The sequence below is a fragment of the Falco biarmicus genome, chromosome 2 (assembly GCF_023638135.1).
Source record: "Falco biarmicus isolate bFalBia1 chromosome 2, bFalBia1.pri, whole genome shotgun sequence".
In the NCBI taxonomy this organism is placed as follows: Eukaryota; Metazoa; Chordata; class Aves; order Falconiformes; family Falconidae; genus Falco; species Falco biarmicus.
In genome coordinates this window covers 27,321,517-27,344,155 of record NC_079289.1, presented here as the reverse complement: position 1 = coordinate 27,344,155, position 22,639 = coordinate 27,321,517, and the positions used below count along the sequence as shown (strand labels likewise).

The following is a 22,639-nucleotide window of genomic DNA, read 5'->3' as shown; positions in this document are numbered from 1 at the left end:
TGAGCAAGGAAATTTTTCAAAAATGTGTTCAGTCCATGGTCTCATTTCTTCGTCCCCTAAAGAACCACTGTGTGGTAGTTGTTTATAGTAGTCGGTCATAAGTTTTGTTTTCACGAGATACGCGGTACAATACCCTAGTAAATGGCACCAGCCCTCTGGAAGTGCCAGATAACATTAAAGAAACCCAAAGGGAGAAGCTGCTTCAGCCAAGGGGAATACAGGCCACACGACAGCCTCCATCTCATGGAGTGGCTGCCCCCACTAGCAGACTCCTGACACTGTCACATAGGTAGCTGGAACACAGCCCCCTAAACCAAGGCAAAGATCGGACCTGACATCTGGAGAGGGAGGGGTACCACCACCACATCCTGGACCCTATCCTCACTCTTTTCATGTTCTCAGCATCCTTGACCTGTGCCACATCAATCTAGGCCCAGCTAACCAGGCTATAGAAGTTTTTGTTTTCCACCTTTTCTTCTAAGGCTTTTGATCATTCTCCTTGCTCACATCAGTTGGCCTCCTGGTCTTCATACAAGAAGTACAAGCACTAAGTGCCTGCCCCTCATCTTCCCTACCCATCTCTCTTCCCAGCAAAGCCCCATGAGGCTACACATACCCCACTACCTGTTAAGTGTAGTGCAAGCAGCCCAGACAAGAATTACTCCTGGATCCTCATTTTTTTTCAGAAGATCTCTGCAATCACAATCACTCTTATTACTGGGCCAAAACCCCGCATCTGCTGCTGCTGGTCTTCCCAAATCAGGATCTCTGAGTCTTTATTTCCCTAAACTGCAAGCTCTCAACCTGCATTCTTCACCATCTGTAGGCTGCTAGGCAAGACAGTAAATACCTCACGCATTCAGGTGAAGAAAGTCTTAACTGTTTTTATCTAACCCTGCAGAAGAAGATAGCCCTATCTAAATACCAGTAGTGTCACAGCAGGCCCTTGCCCCATTCACTCAGAGATGCCATCCTTCCAGGCAGCTCTCCATTTCCCAGGACTTCCTCACACAACCTTCAGAAACCAAGTAAACCAAAAATCACCCCCCAGGAAGCCTTTAAAATCTGCTGACTAGGACATAAATTCCTGTGACTATTCCTTAACACCTGCAACCTTGTTTTCTCACACAGCTGGGCTGTCGGTTTTCTAGATCATTGAAGGACCTAGATGCACTAGTGCAGGCATTTCAATACCGGCTAGCATACACACTGAATCAGGCATACAGTCCTTAGCACAGCAAAGGGTTGTTGTGGCAACATAAAGCAGTGGCACTGCTGCAGTGTACATTATATATAAGGCATCTTTGCCTGGGACCTGGTATTTTATAGAGTGTTGTGATTTGTTATCCCCACCAAGGCAGAGATGCCCAGACCACATCACATTTTCTCTCTCACAACAGCTTAAGAACTCTGGCTTCCCTAAATGTAAATGGAGAGTTTGAGGAAACACAAGCCTTTGATGTGTGTGGGGAGATGTAATGCATTTAGGCAGAATATTTTAATTATGTGGATTACAACAGGACAGCCTGCTCTTTTTCTTTTTGGCATGCTGAGTCATTTCCACTTGGGCTCTGCAAACATGGACCCATGCACTGAGTTTTTAAGTATTTGGAATAAACTATTAATGCGGTGCTCTAGGTTTCACAAGCCTTAAGCAGAAAAAAAGAAATCACTCCCTTTGTTCTTTATTTCCCTGTGCTTGTTAGTGCCTTTTTTGGAAGACCAGAGCTAGTTGAATGTCCCAATTTGAGATATGCAGTGCCAAGGGCCAGTATGCTGAAACTATCTCAACCAGTTCCCAGGGACTGACTTCTGAAACGTCTGAGGCTTTCAGTTGCCATCCAGTCTCATTTGTGTACAAAATATGGAGAGATGAGTCAGAGTAATTTCTTGCCCTTTCTGAAGAAAACCTGATACCTTGTGCATAGTTGTGGTATTTCTATACAAAGTTTACATACTTGTCACCAACCCAGTTTTATTTTTCTTCTGACTCTTTTGATTTTTTCATACAGTAATTGTTCTGTTGAAGTCTGTAGCTAAATGAGGTGTTTATTCAGCATCTGTGCCTTCTAAATATTTACTAATGAAGATCTTTTTAAAAACTTTTTCCCCAGCCTGTTCACTAGGCAGCGTAACTTTTTCCATTTCTTTGATCGTGAAGCCCCCCTTATTTTTAATTATTCTTCTCTTGGCAGATGAAGGAAAATGTGGCAATATATACCAAGCCTTTCCCCACCTCTCCAGTTAACAAAGATAGCAGTTATAGATCAAAGAGTCCATCAGAACAAACTGCTTCCTATGCAATAAGCCCTCTGTCTCTGGAATAAGCAAGTTTATCTTCATTGTGCATTCCGATAAGATGTTATTATAGTAGTGACTTTAATTACATTTCTCATTATTACATTAGTGTGCAGTAACATAGGGTTTCACTGAATCTAAATGTGTTAGTTTGCAGAATATGGTGCCTTTAAGTCTTGTGGTGGAGGGAAGCAAAACTTCAGAAGCCACAAAACAACAAAAAAAAGTCCATGTTATAGTTGGGCAAATGTCCCCGTGGAAGAAATGAGGAAGTTTTTCTGGAATATGGACTGGAAAGCGGAGCAAGGTGAAGAGACATCATAAAAAGGCAACAGTATGTGTACCACTGTACATCCCTATAATGCAAATGTGGTGAGATTCTAGAAAATAAGTAGGTACTTTAAGACTTAAGGAATAAATATTTTCTCATCTGAAGCTCATACAGTGATATGCCTAGAGGTATATTTTAGTGGCACATCTTGAAATGTTGGTCTATTTTCCTCCATAGCAAAACAGCTTCTTCTTCTCCTAGTTCTTCCTTTATGGTAAGGCTAAAAGCTGTAAGACTAAGGCGCTATCCCAAAGTATTTCATTTTAGACATTGAGTGGGTTAAAAAAATGTTTGTAGGTATAAAAATATTCTTTAAGGTTTGTACATTTTGGATGTCTAACAAATAGTCACTGAACAGATAACCAGTAAAACAGATTTTCATGTAACTCAGCTTCTCTGATAACTTGATTAAATGTGGGGCCTAGTATTTGGTGCCAGGTGGTTCCCAGGGGAGTGAATTTATCACATGCTTAGTCTTGCAGTCCTTACTCAATAACTGCCTGATCTATAACTTATTGAAAATGGTAGTAGTTCCCAAGAACTGCAGTCACCTTTAAATCAGGGCATAAATTATCGAATGCGTCTCCCTTTGAAAGGCACAGACGTCCAAACAGACCATTGCTACTAGTCCCATGAAGTAGTAATAACTTCACGATCTCCAAAACAACTGCTATTAATGTATTTGCAAGGACTGGATTGGAGTGCAATGGTTTTCTTCTTGGAACCCCTAGGCAAAATATTCAGTCAGTACCCAACTTGTTTTAAAGCAAACACATGGTAAAATCATGCATTGCTTGACCCCTATTGCTTGAAGCAACTGTACATTTATGAGATTCTTTTTACTTCTGCCAGATAGTGAAAATACAGATAAATCTGATCCATATAAATCAAGTTTTTAATTAAAATACATTGAGTTTTCTAATACAAATGGCATTTTCCCTTCTACTCACTGCATCCTTCTTTAATGCCAACACTGAACAAATAAGCTGTGCTTATCAGCACAATGTTCTTGTCTATCAGACATCATTGAGGGTTTTTTTCCCCCTCATTATATTTTGAGTTTTAAATAGTCTACTTTATGAAGATGTCTTTCCCCCCTCCCCTGGAAGGCATATATACTGTCTTTGTTTAAATCATGGGAGTGTTTTAACATAAAACATTATTAAGGAGATGTTTGCCATCAACATTAATTGTGAACATCTTTTCATGTTTTCATCTGGAGAAGGAAGGCTGAGGACACGATTTAGTGAAGAGAGTTTCAAAAAACATGCCAAGATGGGCTTTCTTGGAGACATTTGTTAATGACCTTGTAAGTCCATGAAAAATAAAAAGCGGGGGGGGGGGGGGGGGGCGGGGGGCAGGGGTGCAGGGCAGGGAGTTACTGGCCTGTTGTGACCATTAATTTCCCTTTCTACAGCAATTATATGAAGAAACCACTTAGTACATGAGGATACAAATAACCATGCCATCTAAATAAAAACAACATACAAGGGCTTTTTAGGGATTACTGCTGCACTGTGGCTGGTTTATGAAGATAAAACATGGTAAGAACAATTAAGCTGTTCACAGGTGACTAACTTAACACTTCCATATGCCCATCCCTTAACATTATAAAGACAAAAGTATTTTGTTTCTATTTTGTCCCAAACTTCTGTGGGTGGAACTGTTTAGGATCACTTTCAAATGGAAGAAGTCCCACAAGAACTGAAATTAGCATGTTAAGATGACTACACTCTTAATATTTCAAAAACATGCTGATCTTCCTCATACATATATATATATATAATGGCCAAGCGAAAAAAATCTCTCTACAGACCCACTTTTAAAGGTACTTTCAGAAAAGGAGGAAAGGTATCCTGTCAGGTCAATAATTTCTTGTGAAAAGTTCTGCTCACAAAGGATGGGTTCCCTAAATACTTTATTCAGAAAAATTTCAGCATCTAACATGAAAGTAATATGTGTCAGTCTCAGTTTCGACTGGTAAAGAAACCTGTCAGTAAATTAAAGAGATTGCTTCAGTGCAAGGTATCATGACTTGATCGCATTTGTGTGTGACCAGGAGATAGTTCAGACAGATAGACATGTTCTTGGTCATTTAAAAAAACCCCAAACAATCTGGTCTCACAAAGCTCTCTAATAGCTTTTAGTTAAAAGCTTAATCAGCTGAAAAGCAAGAAAAAGCAAAAAAAAAAAAAAAATAGAAAAGGCAATAATAATCAGGAACTGCTTAAAACATTCTAGGAGATGCTTTGGAAACCACACCTAACTGAGAACGGGGGCTATTCTGGTTAACAGAGAACAGACAGACTCAGAAGGGATCTGAATGCAAATACAGTCTATAAAACACAGGGGGGGGGAAAAGAAATAGTCATTTTAGAAAAAAAGTAATAATGGAAACAAAAGGAGCAGAAATCCATGGCTAGCAGAATTAACAGTAACAACGGAGTTAAGCATCCCAGGAATTAAAGTAATTCAAACAATTATTTGTATCAGTACCAGGTGAAAATGATAGAACTGTGAATAATAAAGACTTCAAAAAGTATCTGGAATAACAAGTTAATTTATACATTACTTGTACGGCAAGGTAATAACATATTTTCTATTTTAACGATAACTGAAGATGATGTTAAAAAGCAAATCCTAACTTTTTTGTTAAAAACTGATTTTGAAATCATCAGGTCCTGACACTTTGCTCTCAAGAACTGTAAATATGAGCACTGAGGAGCTCTCTGACTGATGCACACTGCTTCAACAGATTCTGGAAGGCTAGGAACATTAAGGTGGAAGACAGCTAATATTACGCCAGCATTTTTAGACATATATGGAACAGGTGGAGTAATTAGAGGTCTTTCAGAGCTCTAAACAAATTGCAGGTAAAACAGTGGAACAGTTTACACAGGTCATAGTTGCTAAAGAATTAAAGGAGGACAATGTAAGTATCACCAGTGAACAAAAGTATCCGGTGAAATTAAAATCGAATTAAAAGTTTAGCTGGTAAAGGAAATGGGTTTGATATTACAGACTTTTCAGAGGTATTCAGCTTCACGCTACCTGACATTTTAATTAGGAAATTAATGTAAGCTGTATTGAATTTGTATTATTCTAAATTGATTAAAAACTAACTAGATCCTAGGTCTGAAAATGTCACCACAAATGGGGAAAATTTTATCAACTTGATGGGCTTTTAATGAGGGCTCAAAGAGATCATGTCTTGACCGTACAGTATTTAACTATGATTTTACAATGACACAGAACAAACGATGGAGGTGTTACTGAGAACTTTGCCAATCTCACAAATTATGGCATTGTTGAAAAGAGGAGAAAAAATCAAGGAAATTATGTAGTTAGATTGTCAACAGGACAGGTGAGGACCTCAATGTCACTCCATTTCCCCCTATTTGCAAGAACAAAGCTGTTCTGACATATTTTTGCCTAATCTGCTCTTCAGGGGGAGTTCCCCCCACACCCATAAGGAAGCTATTGCAGTACTTGCTTGTAAGCCTGATGCGAAAAACTCGCATGTTCCTGCACGCTCACAGTAAGGTGACATGCAGGAGTGAAGAAACGTTTTCAGTCCAAAGTATGAGATGGGAAGTCTAACCTGGAATCTAAAGAGATCTTGGGCATCATCTCAGCAAGAGCCAAAATTTTATTAAAATGCTACTGTGATCTTTATAGTTGAACTTAAGTCATAATAAACAAGGCTAACAAAGTTGGCTGAGCTCTGTGTATGTCCCCTGATGTCTGGTCGAGCTGGAGAACCTTGGGCTCTTGATGTCCACAATTCAAAAAGGCATTGAGAATTTAGAAAGTGCTCAAAGGAGACCCCAGTGACTCTTAAGATGATTTAATCACCTGATACTTAAGGGCCATTCTCAAGTGTATGAAGGAAGAGGTAGCATAAGTACAGACTGTGAGCTTTTAGCCTTGTGTATAAAGATACAAGATCAAATTGCTAGAAAAATTCAGAGCGGACAAAGCCATTTTTCTTACAGCAAGGATAAGCCTGAACATGGAACAACTTAGCAAGGCTTGTAATGGATTTTCCATCACTAAAGATTTCAAAATCTATTTTTCCAGAAGATTTGCTCTAGCTCAACCATAGCTGTTGGCTTTGATGCCAAAGTTCAGGGAAATCCTGAGACCTGTGGGTATGTGTGAAGTCAGAGGACAGTGGTTCATTCTTACTGTTTATGAATCTTTTCATACTGTTTCTCTTCATCCAAGCAAATCCCCAACAACAAGAAAACTTTTCAGGTTGGTAAAATAAAGAGTGGGGTTGTATAAAATGGCTGACAGTTCATCTGATTCTTCCCAACATTAGGTGTGAAGTTCAGAAGGTGAAGTGAAGGCAGGGGATTACAGCGGTTCTTGAACTAATGCCAGCTGAGACTGAGGCACATAAATATTTCAGCCAGGGCAAGCAAAGAGCAGGCAAGTGATTTATTACACATTTCAGCCAGTGCTGCCTAAAAAGAATGGAAACAGAATCCTTCTAGACTTTACCTTTGAAGGTTTACTAAGTCATCAACATTGTTACACAAAAGGAACAAGAAATGCAAAAGTAGGTTGTCTCTGTCCTTCTTCCTCCAACCAAAAGTAGGTTGTCCTTCTGCTTCCACAGTTTTGAGGAGGAAGCAATAGACTGTCAGCTGGAAGATCTTGTACTTCAAACTAATCTCAGCTAGTCTTGGATCAATCCACATCTCTTGAAATAAAAAGACATCCCAACAGCCATATTGTTCTGAGCATCTGTAGCAGAGAGCAAACTCAGAGCAAACAATGAGACAGGTAGCTGGATCTCAGTGCATTAAAAACTTCAGTGGATTAAAGGCAAGTCTTTGTATGTGGATCAAAGAAAAGGAAAAAACCAAGGGAGTTTGAGTATAATAAGATGATGACAAATTTCACTGGAATTACTGAAAATTTATGTTCTTGTAGCTCAGAGCAGAATTTGCATGCAAAATCTTTAATCACAAATAATATGACTTCATTCTTGTGCAGCTGCTTCAGCAGGTACTTACATACACACAATAACAAAAATCTTTAGCTCAATTACAGTGACGAGTAGAAAATCATAATTTCCAATTCTAAAAACTGTAGTAACCTGGCCAGTTCAAATGTTTTCCTAAGTCCTTTTTGGTTGGTAATTGAAAGTTACCAAGAATGTTTTAAGTTCATTTGTCCATATCACAGTGTGCTCATTCACTTCTTAACACCTCTTTCAACTCTGGATGAAAAGTGCCATGAAGCTAAATGATAAATTTTAGCTCTTACTCATTGTCTGACTGAAAAGGGATTGAATCCACATTCAGGTGGCAGTACACGAAGCTACTCATCCTGTTCACCTCTGTGTCTCCTATAATTTCTGAACTATTGCTTTACGGTCTTCTCAGGTGCTCCTTGTTAACATGTCCATGCTACTGCTGATTCCCTGTTTTCCTTCTCTCCTTTTAGGCATGCATCTCCAAACCTGCCTGCCTACCTCCTTCTTCTGCCTTTCTGAATTTATAGCTTCACTTTTAGAGTCTGAAGCGAAGAGTAGTGAGATGAGCAATTCTAATGCCTTTGCTGTGACAGAACAGAGAGCCCAGCTGCCCAGCACAGCCTCTGCAATGCTGCGTTTACCAGCATATTGCACAAGATTGCAGCTGCTTTTTCCACCTGTTTTTCTTCTGACAATTAGCATCTTAAGTCACAAACACGCAGGAAATTGATGTGAGTAGCATGAAACATGTTTGTATGGAGCAAATGTTTTATCCTGCTTGTGCTGGAAAAGATGTGTGACAGAAGGCTCCCTGATGGTTCAAGTGTTTATTGTTAAATCTGAGACAGATGTGTCCAAACTGTTCTGACCTTAGTTAGGAGATACCCAGACCACCTGTGAATAAGCAGCAGGGTAAACTGAGCAAGCTCCAAGCTTCTAGGCAGCACAAGCAATGTCAGGTGTAGCCACACCCAAGGGTGAGGGGTTGGGACTGGCCCGGTCCTACACCCAGTCCTACCCTGAGAAGGGGAGCAAAAGGCATGGAACTAGGCATCCCGGTAGGGTTTGGACTCCTTGTTCATGCACCCACTGAGAGAGTGAGATGGTGTGGTGGTGTGCTTCCTGCTCCCCACCCCCCAAACTTTTGTTTCCGTGACAATGCTCAAGTGATAACCACCTGTGGTGGTCGTGATGGGTGTATCTGGGTCGTGATGGCCGTATCTGACTCAAGGTGGATTCAGGGGAGACAGATAAAGACACAACAGCCAGGGACTGCTGTGAACAATGTGCCCACTTAAAGGTGCTGGTCAAGGTCCCACTCAAGCCAAGCGTGGAAGAACCTAACTTCTGTAGTCGATACTCCCATATGACCGAGTCGATTATCTTACTCCGTAAATAGTGGACAGCCCAGAGCCAGTCGAGTGCTCCTGCACGGCAGCGGGCTGCACTCCGGGATCTCCCCTTGAGTAGGGATGCCTCTCAAGGATACACCTTGAGGCTGAGAGATTCCTTGCTGCAACAGATTCTTGGTAAGTGATTAATAGCATGCTAAACTGAAATCTTAGCTAACTGGTATAAAGTATTGATTGTGCACATATAATCCTTTAGAAATAAACCATTGACCAAGTCCAAGACTAAGTCTGGATCTAGCCACGCCTAAACTCCCCTCTGAGAAGGAGTTTAGAGCACAAGGGGGTCCTTTCTGAACCTCAATGACTCAATGGGAGGGTCTCCCTGACAGTTTTGTCTGACCCTGTCCTTGGTGCAATAAAGAATTAAGTGTACCTTGCCATCGAATCTTGTTACACCACTGTTGCATTTGCTATCAAACTTTGTTAAAGCTCTGTTATATACCAATAAACATCTTGCTACTTCTCTGAGTGAAGTGTGTCACTCCATCTGCGACAGATGGTGATTGCTGCTGCTTCAACAGTCAGCTTCTCCTTCTCCACAATGCTGCCCTGCACGTCTGACTCCACCCTGCCACACAGGAACAGCCCTTGCTTTCCAGGGCTCTGGCACAGGCAAAGCGGGCAGCAGAACCACAGCTGTGTTGCTGTTCCCAAGAATCTGCTGCCAGAGGCGAGTGCCTGCTGCGTCTTTGCCTAGAGAAAGCCCATGAGGAAAATGTAACTCACACAGCAAATCCATGATACTGTGGCTAGAAGTCTTCCAGTGCCAGTGCCAGCACACTTGGAGCCGTTCGAGGTATCTCCATCACGCAGCATACGACCCTGCTCTTGTAACAGCTATTTCTTGTTCAGTGGTGGACAGTGCCAGTATTTCACTGGAGCCCTGGAGCAGTACATACAGTCGATATATTTACAGCTCTTAGGAACTTGCAGTTCCCTCCAAGTGGAAAATTCATGTTATTCTATGTGTTTCACACAGTTTCAGCGCTAAAAGAAATTAGAACCCTTCCTTCCCTTTTACAGCTACGTCCAGTCTTTACTATTTTCTACATATCCTTTTACTGATGATTTTCTTTACAGAGCTATCCAGCATAAAAAGACAAAATACAGGCCAAAAAAAAGGAATACTCTCAGATCAGGGTTTGGTTTCTAAGTACAGAAGGTTGGTTGGTGTTTTACAGGATGGGATTTGAGCAGGAAAGTTACACCATGTGCAGGCTAAGGGAGGGTGTCTGCACTTATAAGGGGGAGGATGGGAAATGAGGCACTCGAGTGGGATAACGGCAAATGAGAAATGGAATCAGCAGAGCCCAGGCGGTGCAGAGGAGTGACAGGTGATGAGTCACTCCAGCAGGAGGAGGGGGCAGTGGAGCCTTTCAAGGAGGACACAGGCTTTGGAAGCCACTCGGACAAGGATTTGGACTCAGGGGTGGGTCTGAAAGCGTGTCTAGTGAGAGGGGAAAGGAGAGCCCTACTCCTGAGAAGATACATAGTTCAATAGGTTTAGCAGGTCACAGGTAACATCAGCAGATAGTCAACCATTGTAATAAAACAGCTACACGCATGTGCCTCATGATCTGAAATACAACTGTATGCAAAAAAACTCTTCCCAGCTGTACAGTCTGCAGTATAACAAACTCTAGTAATATATAGAGCCATGTGATCTCTTTTAGCTAGGCTTTTTTCAAAACGGTGCAGTTAAAATTGGCACCACACAAATATGAATGCAATTCAGTCACGTCACAAAGAGTCTATGCCTATTTAACTTGCAGCTACTATCAAAGTAAAGATTTGGGAACTGCCTATTAAATCTATGCAGTGGCTCTGTTGCTATCCCCCACTAGCTAGGGTATCTCCGGTAGCAGAACTGACATTTTAATTCACCCTGCTAACGAAGATGGGCTGGAGATAGCACATGTGCACCGAAAAAGTGAGACTATACACCCACCTTGTCCTGCCACGTCTTTGTTGGCTGCAGCAACTGTGAGCAGAGGCACGAGAAAATGGAGGTTTCAACACCTGAAAGAGTTGCAGTGGGACACAGCAGAACGTGGTATAAGATCCCTCAAATTCATAATCAAGAGCCATGCTTCGGTAAGTTACACACCATGCCACAGCCTAGCCACGCTAACTATCCACATGTATAGCATTTGCAGTGAAAATCCTAAGTGCGTAAGTTAAAACTAAACAGCATTATGAATATAAAATCTCAAGTCATGCTGAGTTAGAATGTATGATTAGCATTTTATTAGTGTTTACAGTGATTTATAAATAACAGCATGTCTTCTGCCACTTGTCTGTTGAGAAGTTTCCTATATGGTAAGGGACACAGTAAAGTGGGGAAGCCGCTGATATTTTTAAGACATTTTGGGCCAAAGTGAGGAACAGAGGTACCTGAGGCATTACATTGTATATCCCTATTCCACCACAACCCTGGCACACGCATATGCCCCGATACATTTGCGCCATGTAGCTATAATTCCATTGTGGCTTTTTGATGTATACTCAAACAATGTTAGCTTTTCTGTCATGTTTTACAATGTAAAAAATTTTGGTGAAAATGTCAGCAGGATGGTATCTTTAATCATATTTATTGATTGACCTCAAAAGGCTCAGTGGGATTTAACTGGAGCCCCTCAATGCAACCAGGGTCAAGTTCAGCCAGAACCTATTCCTAGCGCTGTCTAGAGCCCCAGTTTCACCCAACCTTTTATTTCTTGTGCCCTTGAAGCCACTTGACTTCCCTGATATTTCTCTTTCAGCCCCTCCTTATTACAGCTAATGCAATATGCTCCGTAGCTAGAAATAGTTACTCATAGGTAATATGAGGGTTTAATAGGTAATACCTAGAGCCGTAAATGCATCTGCTCACCGGTTACAGCTGCAGTTTGCTGTTCTCTGACCAGTCCCATGAACTGAGGGGACCATTCAAAAACCCTGTGCAAGTATTGCTAATCCTGTTTACAAATGATTTGTTTTGGTTTGTTTTTTGGTTTTGCATTGCAGTTAAAAGCTAAGTGGAGGTCCTACGAGCCCAGCTCATGAAATTGCCAGGAAGATCTTAAGGACAGCAAATTCAAGATGCGGACTCTGCAGCCAGTGGGAGCCCAGCTGGCTGCCATGGCCCAAATACCAGACGAAGGGGGTTTCTGTCAGACACCCCAGGCAGGTGACAGCTCTGGTGTGGGGTCCAGGCAGAGAAGCCGAGCGTAACGCCCGGGGAGAGCAGGTGGCCGCAGCACAGCGCGGTGTAGGAAGGCGCAGCCGTACCCCACATCTCTCTGCCGTTGTCCAGCCGCCCCAGAGAGATATCTTCCCAGCCTCTGCCCATAGCCGGAGTTTGTCCCCTGTGCCCAAAAGCCTGGTCAGCATCGCCCCGGGTGGTGCAGGACGGAGGTGAAGTGGCCCCACACCCCGCTTGGCCACTGTGGCCATCACTTGTGTGAGGGGCCACAGGCGAAGGGCGGGCTGCGGTGGCACCGGGCAGAGCCTCTGCCCCGGGGCGGCCCCGGCGGCCACATACAAAAGCCTCGACGACCCCCCGCAGCCCCAGGCCCGGCTTCTCCCTCCAGCCTCTCCTCGGGCCCTGGGCCGCGCCGGGCAGGGCAGGGCGCGATCGAGGCGCCCCCTCTACCGGGAGCCGCGGGGCGGGGAAATGGCGGCGCCCGAGGCGGCGGCCCTCCCGCGGGGCGCCGGGCGGGGGGCGAGCGGGGCGGGGGGCGAGGTGGCTGTGAGGCGGCGGGGTGCGCGGGTGGGTTCTGTGTGTGGGTGCGTGTCCGTGCCGCGGGGTGCCCGCTGCGGAGGGGGGTGCCCGCTGCGGAGGGGTGCCCGCTGCGGAGGGGTGCCCGCTGCGGAGGGGTGCCCGCTGCGGAGGGGGTGCCGCGCCCCCGCGCTGGCGGGGCTGCAGGGCGGGGGGCGCCGGAGGTGAGCGCCCTGCCCGCCTGCGTGTGTGCGTGTGTGCGAGCGCGGGGCGGGCGGGGGGGCAGGGGCGGGCCAGCGGCGGCGGCGCTGCTGGCCGCGGTCCAGCCCGGCGCACTAATACAGCCTGGCGGCTCCCGCCTGACTGACGCCGGCCGGGGCTGCTGCTGCCGCTGCCGCTGCGCCCTGGCCCCGCCGCCGCCGCGCAGCTGCAGCCCCGCTCCCGCCCGCGGCGCGCCGAGACCCCAGCCCGCGCCCGGTGGCAGGTAAGAGCCGGGGCTCCCGGCCGCGTCCCGGGAAGGGCGAGGCGGGGGGGTACGGGATACGACGGCGGCGGGGACCGTGGGGACGGGGACAGTCCCGTCGCCCCAAACTTCCCGCCGGCGCTGCTCCGCATCCTTCGCCGTGCCGTGCCGTGCCGTGCCGTGCCGTGCCGTGTCCCGGGGCAGCGGCGGGCCGCAGCATCCCCCCGTGCGCCCGGCGGGGCAGCCGCGGCGGCGCCCTGGGCCGGTGTCCCCGCGGCCGGCGGCCCCGCTGCGCCGGGGCGGTGTGCGGGGGGGCTGGGGCTGGGGCTGGGGCAGCAGCGAGATGAGACAAGCCGACGCCAGGACTGCAAGCGAAAGGAGGAGCGGGGGGGGAAAAACAATTTTATGGATGGCGAAACGCTGACAAGTCTTCCCGCTGTTAGGATTTCTTTCCTCGTTCGAGTAGGAGAGAAAAAAAAAAAAAAAGAAAACACCGCAAAAAAATACAAAAACAAACCCAAACCCCCACATGACACGTTTGGAAATGCTTTTCCTTTCAGAGGTTATTTTCTGTTCAAGAAATCCCGCTCCTGGACACGCTCCCAAGCCAAACGGAGCAGAATTGCTGGGATTTAGGTTTGTATTCCAGCTACAAACGGGGGCTCTCCTTTTTTTGGCTCCGAAGTTAAAACGTTACATGTTAGCAAGCAGCCAACATTTCCAAAACCAATAGCCCTCGATATGGCAAATTATGAATTATTGTAATTTTATCTCCATGCCTGGGCAGCTCTAAGTGGAGGGAATTCAAAGTTCGGCTCATTTGTAACAATTTGGATATTGTGCTGTAACTTTGTGTTTTCCTGCTTTGATTTTACGGGTAAATTTATTTGATTTATTTCATTCAAAGGCAGGTTTGCTTTAAAAGAGGCATTGGTGGGAGTAAAAATAAATGACACATGCATGTGGACGCACGCGCGTGCTGTTAATTACTTGCGTTTTATAAATTGGTTGAAAAAATTTTTGAGCCCAGAATGGTCAACTTTTAAGTGAGTGAGCTCTCCCTTGGCTGAAGTGGGAAATGATGTGCACGGCTCGGGAACGTATTGAAGTTTGCCGTGGTTTGGGAAGGACACTGCAGATGTCACAAGTTTCAGGACTTGTATCTCCCGTGTGTGGAAATGTACATCTTTATACCCGCATGTATTTGTGCGGTGGGAGTAACCTTCTCGTCTTCAGGAGTATAAGCTGAAGAAAGCACTGCAAAATTCTTCCCCTCAGCAATGGTAGGACAAATGTCATCACTCAAACAAACCTCATCTGTTTTAATCCAGCCAGACAACTCCCTTCTTTCAGATTTGATAAGTACCAGTGTCTGGCTGGTTCATGTTTGCTTCCTGTTAGATTTTAAAGCAGAGGCTGGGGATGTTTGTGGTTGGATTGTTTTTTCTTTTGGTTTTTTTTCTTTTTTTTTTTATTTTAATATGGAGTTAATTTGACATAGTAGCTAAAATAAACATGCCCAAAAATACATTTGAAGTGAGTTGTATCAAGAAGGATATCTTGTGTTGTATTTACTGAGTTTGGCATTACTTCCCATTCTTGTCTGTCCTTTGTGATGGTATTAAAAACATTTTCTTCTTCACTTCGTTAACTCGCACGTAAGCTGATAAACAGTAATTCTGCAAAAATGACTGGAATAATGGTCAAGTGTATTTAATCATGAATCCTTATGATAATCAGGATTTGTAAATAGATACGAGTTGGACATAGAAGCTTTTATTTACGCACAGCAACTGAAACGAATGCACGCAGAGCTGTCAACCGCACAACTTTGTGAAGAAGTTGAGTATTAATATTTTATTAACACACTTGCCTGAGGCTGAGGCATGCACACACGTGCCAAATATCTGCAGAAGGTGGGGACCTGTGTAGAGGAACTCAGTAGCACCTCAGGTTTGGAAGCTGCTTTCACAGCTTTCACAGGTAGCAGTGCCCCATATTGTCTCCGGTGGGTACAAGACGAGGCCTAACTCACTAAAACAGGAGTGTGGAAGTGTTGGTATAATGTATCATATAACATCTGGACAGTTAATCCTCCTTTCTCTCCTTTTATTCTTTTACAGACTTTCTGCATTTCGCATTTGAATCCTTAGCTATCTGCTGCTATCAACGCGGGAGATAGTGTGTCATGTAATCCTCTTCCCTGAATGCTAAAGTGCTGTAATTTTGATGGCCAGGCTAATCTGTCTCTATAAAGTTTTATTTTTCCATTGTTAAATTCGAAGGACAATGACTGCTAATTACAAGTGACCTCTAACCAAAACACTAGCTAGAGTTTATCACCAGTGCTGATACTGGCTAACAGTAATTCCAGCATCAGCAGTACTAGCACCCCATTTCAAAGAAATTTAACAGAATAAGGGGAGCCAGAAGGGAAAAAATACTTACGCTCTGGGTAATTTGTCTGCTCCAAAAATATAGGGAAAGTGTACGGAGGTTCCATTTGCTGTGCAATATACCCCTTACAAATACAAATTACAGGGATGGGGGAAGAAAGAAAAAAAAATCATAAATTTTTGAACTGAACAGCACAGCAAAAACATACATAGGAAAGGTTGTTCTGGTAGATCTCCTGGTTTCCTGCTGCAGGCAGGTATAAAGAATCATTAGTGCTATTGTACGTCAACAACAAAAAGGGTTATAACAATGACAATTTGAGAGAATCATTGCTGTCCTATTCCTATCTTAGAGAATATTTGTTGTAAGGAAGCATTAGACTCTGAATACAGTATAATAAAATTAATTTTTAAAAATATCCCAAATTATTTCCCATCTTATACTTTGTCTGTAATGTTTGAATGGTTAATACTGTGGGAATTTTACAGATGAAGAGGTGAATTAAAAGAGTCTAGGGCCCTGTGTTTTTATTATAGCAACTGAAAACCTCGCTGTGCTTTTGCAGATGAGTGTATCTAATAGACTGCGGGATCAGAGCCCAGGCTGAGATCCTGACTAATACATGTATGCATGTATTAAATCGAAGCAGGTGAAACATTATCTGCTCAAGTTTTGCACAGATACCTGTGATTTTTAGACAGATTGGTCTTCAGGACCACTTGCTGGTTTCTGCAAGAGCTGTTGCAACATCTTAGATGTAAGGTTGAGCAGTTTGCTTTGAGCTTCAGCCCCTCTGGACAAGGGCACAGCAAGGACACGATGGAGGTGGACGTGGAGTGGAGTCGATTTCCCAGTTTATGCTGTCACCCCTACATAAAAACACAGAGCAGAAGACAAAAATCTGGTAATTGATCTCTGTTTTTCTGAGACAGCATTAAGATCAACGTGGATTTCTGACTGGGAGGAGAAATGCCTTATCTTTCCCACATCCTTCTCTCTAGAACTTGTTTCCTTCCTACTCTTTTTCTTTGTCAGTAGCATCACCATCCTCCCCTCTGCCAGACTTAGCATCATCTTTGCCTCTTCTGTTTCCTCACAGGTCTTGGTACTCCAAGATATCTCCTGACACTTTTTCTTCATGTTACTTCTTACATTCCTCCTTCCTTTTTGTTTGCAGCTGCCAAAGCATTAGTCCACATTGTGGCAACCTTCCAGCTTGATACTGCAACCTTCCGTTTCCCAACAAGCTCTTTTCTCCCACCTACGTTCTGTTCCCAGTCAGCATGACCCCTGCCAAAATCCTGCGTCTTTTGCTTTTCTTTCTGAAACGTCTCCATGCAGACTCCAGTTCTGGAGTCTCTCTATACACCTGGTCTTTGTTTAGGCTTTGAAAACATTCCCCACTTCCAGAGTTCCCCAGAACTATTGGCCTCAGACTCGCCATCCACTGAAAGAGAGAAATGAGGAGGAAAGAAAATTAACAGACCCTTGGGTCATTACAGTTTGTTCTGCTTCAGGCTTTCTTTTACCCTCATTACCTGGCTACAATAGGAGCCAGATTGGCCATTTCTTGATAACAGTTATTTTGTGTTTGTTCGGTCTGGTGGTGTACTCGGTCGTGCAGCCATGCTGTGAAGAGCAGCAGGCAGGGAGCTGGCGGTGATGGTACCCTTTCCAGAAAGTGGTGTCTGCTAATAGCAAAGCTCTGGTAATGAAAAATCCTTTATAGCACAAATAACCCTGCTGCTGAGGTCAATACATTTCAACAATACTTATTCTTTTTTGGGGTGTGCTTTCTTGCCATGCCCTTCCTTAACAAAAAGTCCTTTTATTTTATTTTTTTTTTTTTGGTCTTTTAAACATTCCTGTGCAGTGTTCCTTATCAGGAGAGATCACAGTGATTAATAAAGCTGTCCTTGTCTGGGTACCTGTATGACAGATGCAGAAATCAAGGCACCTGAGGGAAAACCATTTACCCAGAGACCTGTGGCAGGGTGCAATCCCACATGTTCCCCAACAGGCACGGAACTGACCGGAGGCACAAACAGTTCATGTGGCTTTTCAAGATTCCCTTATGGTTGCTTGCTGGCCTGGCCTATTCAAACCTACTTGTCTCTGTCAAATTACACCGGCCCGGCTGCCAACGTGCAGTTTCTTACCCTGCAGCACATATGAGGTAGCTAATTTATCTCTCATCAACAGATCTTGAATTACTTCACGCAGGGCATGAGGCCTCCAGAGGGACATCTGGAGTAGAGAAAAAACTGACATTCATTCCTGTGCAAGGCAGCAGCCCACGGCTCCCACCTGCCCTGCCACATGCCCTGCAGGACTGGTGCTGGGACTGAGGCTTCTTGGTGGTGACCTGCTTGGGACTCTTGGGCTGGAGGGGCTGCGTGGGGCAGAGCTGAATGCTAGGAGGAGAGAGGAAAGGGAGAAACAGCCCTGGAGACATGGGGCATTCTCAGAGTCCTGGAGTGGGATTGCAGGAGAGGGAGATGTTTCTTTTAAAGTCTCAGGACCCTATTTCTGCCTTTTGCTCAGTGTTTTCTGAAGCTAGTTGTTAGCATGGCATGTCATCTTACATGCTAAAGGGAATCCAGCCCTCTTTTTATACTCACAGGCTCAAATGTAGGCATATGAAGCCTGTTTAATTTCATAAGTAAGTGATTTGGTTTATAGAGAAGCCAAGCACCCACATCTTCAGCTGAAGTCACTGGGGATGGCCAGATGTCTCCTCCTTTCCCCCCACAGGAGGGAACTAGATACACAAGTTCTTGCTCCTTTTGTTCTTAGTCCTGTTGTTGTGAAATAACTTTTAATGAGAGTCCAAGCATATCCAGATATTTTTCATGGAAAATGCCTCAGTGCTATTGCTTGGAAGCATTGGCCTCTTGTCCAAGGCAATCCCTGCCACTGAATCAGATCTTTACATGGATAAAACACACTTAATAATAGTGCTTACCTGTCCTCCAGTCTGATTTTTTGCAGTTCTCTGAGATGTAGACCCTGTGGATGCTCCACCCATCCTCCCCCCTTCAGGGTTTCACAAGCCACTGAGGGCTCAATTAGCACAGATTACTGCGGATGTTCATGCAGGAGAACCTATATGTCAATCTTATTGCATTAGCAATTTCCCACAGTGATGCACAATGAAAGCCTTTTAGGAAAAACAGATTTGAATGTGATATGGTTTGAACACAATGAAATGCTAATGTGATTCCATGGAAAGCTGCTAACATGATGTATATGGAAAGCCTTTTGTGTGTGAAATGTATCCCCCCTGTATGCGCTTGGCCAGACGTTCTCACCTGGGAGGAAGAAGAGGTGGCCAGCAGTACTGCTGCTCCCTCTCCAGGCCTGCTGTCAGTCAGAGAGGAAGCACTTACAGAATTTCTTCCTTTTGAGTATTTCATTGATGATCTATACGATCCGTATTTCACTTGCTGAACTGGGTGATGCTACATCTTCTGCAAAAGGTGTCTGTAACTGCAACCAAGTGAATAACCCCTTCAGGCAGAGCTCCCAGATGTCTCACGCTCTCTCTGTCAGGGACCTTGGGTGTCAGGCAGGGAGCCTCTGTGCCAGGCTACCGCTAGCGGCATGGCTGGGGATGCCCTGGCAACATGGGATGTTTAGAGGCAACAAATTCCCCAGATAACTCCTGGTGTCACAGGTTATCTCTGACCTTGTGGCATCAGATACCCAGCACAACTAGGCAGCAGATCGCAAAGGTGTGAGATGTAGTCCTTGCAGGGGGAGAACCAGGCACCTGTTTCTGTTGTGAGGATCAGACCTGGCAGAACTGCTAGTGGGAGCCAGCCTCCCTGTCAGTTCTGTGTATTCCCCCAGGGAATGAAGGTATTATGCACTGTGCTGAACCTCACCCAGCTGGTCCTCAGGTCTCCTCTTGGGTAGATGGGATGCACTACTGCACAACACAAGAAGAACATTTGCTTTATCCTTTTCCCCCTGTGTGCACTGGCAATGTGCAACCAGAGCTCCAGAAGTGCATTCCTTTCCTACAACTTAAAACGCTAAACTTTCAGGATAGGTTCCCATCAGACTTGAGCACCACATCCTTGGTGAAGTAACTGTTCTTTAGTTGTATCCTTATTCACAACATTCTTAATGTCTACCTCTAAGCAAATCCTGTTCCTAAGATGGGTATTTGGGAACGGCTCCAAGAATGCCAGTGAATGATAAATGAGGATTACAGGATCTGATTAGTGTAGATACAAACTTTGGGTCAGCAACGAAGCTGAAATTCTTTTCTAGTCCCCTTCTTCCTTTGTGAAGTGTTTGTTCTGGAGGCACTTGGCTGCATGCTTTGTATTAGAGACGAGTCAGCGTTTATTTTAAAAGCAGGAATTCTATTTTTTGCGTATTTCCAACCATTCCATTTTTAGAAACACCGATGGCTTTGCTACAGTTTCTCTGGGAATGGTGGGTATGTGAGGAATGCAGGACTGACTGTCTATAAAATGGGGATAACCAGAGCCATGAGAAGACATTTTGGCTCCCCAGGGCAGGTTGATGCACCTCCCCATCATGTCCCACTGCCTCCTGCTATCTCCCACAAATATTTCCTCAGAGCTCCCCCATAGCATGTGTGCTCCTTAGCCTCTGGCTCTGCGGGAGGAAGGCAGCAGAGAGAGGGGGTTTTCCTCAAAGCTCCCAGTCTGAGCCTGAGAGAGGCAGCCACAGGAAGGGATACGGCAGGGACTGGGTCTTCCTTCTGCCCACGGGGAGCAGGGCGTGGGGCAGAGAAGAGGATGTGTCCCTGTGGGACTGCATCTCGAAACTTCGGTGTGGCCCAGCTGGGGAACGCAGTGCGGTCCACTCTGTGTAAACATCACAGTCACTGGTTTCCTTTAAAAATTAATATGGAGGAAGGAAGTGCAGTCAAAGAGAGATCATGGTGATAAATTGGTCTGGTTTCATATTTTTGCACAGACTTTGGTCATGGTAATTTTGTGGGGTGCCTTCAAATATTGTGAGAGATTTTCAAAGGTAAAAATCGACGAGTGTCCAGCCTTCTGGTCTGGATTTACCCTGAGCAGCAGGATGCAGGTAGCCCAGAGGCCAAAGCCAGTGCAGCCATGTTAGCCTGGTGGCACACCTGAAGAGAGGGGCTCTTTTGCTTGGTCACAGTAGGGGACGTAGGGTCAGAAGGGCTCATCACAAAGGGTTTTCCTGTCCTTTCTTCCTCCGTAAGGCCAGCACAGTTCTTCCTGAAGCAAGAAAGCTGTGTAATCTGAACTCACAGACCTCCAGCAGCAGTAACTATCTCAACATGTGGCTGTGCAATCCATACATTCTCCCTTTTTCTTCAAGTGGATGTGAAGGACAGATTGCCCCTATCCTGCTTGCAACAGCCTTTTGCACATTGCCGTACTGTTACCACCTCCATGCCCTTCTATTCTCCCCACCTTAAGTCACACTAACGAAGCTTTGTTGAAGCATCTGTGGATGTGCTCACCCAGAGCTGTCCCACCACAGCAATTGGTACATCCCTTCCCAGTCAAGCATCGTGGGCATACCAAAAGCAAGCTGGGTACTTAATTTATTTTTGTGATGGAATTTACACTTCTTAAACACATCTGCAAGTGTTTGGCCTATGGAAATTTATGTGGCTGTGTTAAGGTGTGCAACTTATATATTTGAATCTTCTTTGTATCTTCTTTATATCAAATGAGAATGTGTTATTCCTGTCAAGAGAAGCTGAACAATGGTGAGTAGATGAGGTAGTATTTGAATGATTCCACAAGCTCAGAGAAATTATTTGGATGTCATAGATTTTTAGCCACTGGCATCACATTTTATCCTTATTTTATCCAGGATGCAGCGAGTTCAGTTCACAGTGTGGATGTGTGGCTAGAGAGGCATGAAGTGCTGTGAGATTTCATCTTTGATATTGATGGCTTCACATAAAGTTCAATGTAGAAGGGCTTTCAGAACAAACTTGAAAAGAAAAACCCAAGAAAATGAGTGTCAGAAGTTTGCATTATTCATTTAAGCTTATAGGAATAAACAATGAGATGTTGCCAGGGCTGTGTGAAACATGGATAAATTTGAGTCTCAAGCCCTTTACCTCCTATCATTGCAGCAGTTTTCAACTGGAGCAGTCCGGGGTCAAACCAGGAAGAAATTTAGTTTCTTAATTAAAAAAAAAAACAACACAACACCAACCTTCTTTACATTGCATTTAATTAAAACCCTGGGTGTCAGGTTCTGTGGTTGTGGAAGAACTCGGTAACATTGTAATGAATAATTCATTCACTGTATTTTGTTGGGTTCGAAAGACAGTGGTTTCAGATAGGTTTGTAACAGCACCCTTGTCTGGCAGGTCCCAAGCACAACAAGGAGCCCCAGGGGATCCCAGATGATGTCATGGGTGCCACAAGTGGAACATGAGTCTTTTCAGGTGGTTTACATGCATCAGGAGTAACATATGGCCACCGTTGCCCAGCCGTGAGCTGGTTACTGGAGCGGCAGCAGTGATAGCTGTGCAGCTGAGGTGTGCATGCACTTCTAGGCTGCTCTTCCACAGTGAGCATGTGTGAAACGTCTCCTGCCCACCTCTGATCTGCTGTGCCTGCAAAACCTTGGTGCCTTGCTCCTTTGATGCCCGTGTATTTGTAAACACACTTTTGTTTGTTTATTTTAAAACCCTTTTTCCTGCTAAAGGTGTAGAAGATCCCCATAGCAAGTGGCAGTGATGATGGGACCTGGGAGGTTCTTTGCCAGCCCTGGGTGCACGCTGGCTGCTGCCAGCTGGGCATGTTTGAAACCAAATCAACATGCCAGCTGGGCATGTTTGAAACCAAATCAAGACTTGATTACACTGAGAAAATTTACATTCTTCTCTCTTTCACAGTAGGCAGAAGTAACCACATCAGTCTAGGTAAAAATAACTAACCAAGTGCATGCTCATAGCATTCCTCTTTACGTTGTTTGACCAAAATAATTTTCTTCCTTCCAATCCTGTTGTGATTTAGTCACCAAGCGACAGACTTCCAGCTATAATTGTTTCACTACTCCATTTTCC

General features: G+C 44.6%; 2 protein-coding genes across 3 annotated transcripts in view; one reads left to right on the top strand and one right to left on the bottom strand.

Annotated features, from left to right (window-relative positions):
• RFXAP (regulatory factor X associated protein) overlaps positions 1-22,639 on the bottom strand; it is a 249,255-nt gene that overhangs the window by 180,852 nt on the left and 45,764 nt on the right. The gene's annotated exons all lie outside the window — the stretch shown is intronic.
• Positions 12,995-22,639, top strand: part of SMAD9 (SMAD family member 9) — a 43,363-nt gene continuing 33,718 nt past the window's right edge. The window contains exon 1 of one of the 2 annotated variants that reach the window (XM_056328010.1): positions 12,995-13,212. The gene's annotated coding sequence lies outside the window, so the exon portion shown is untranslated. The remainder of the gene's footprint in view (positions 13,213-22,639) is intronic. The other variant, XM_056328009.1, reaches the window with a different exon arrangement.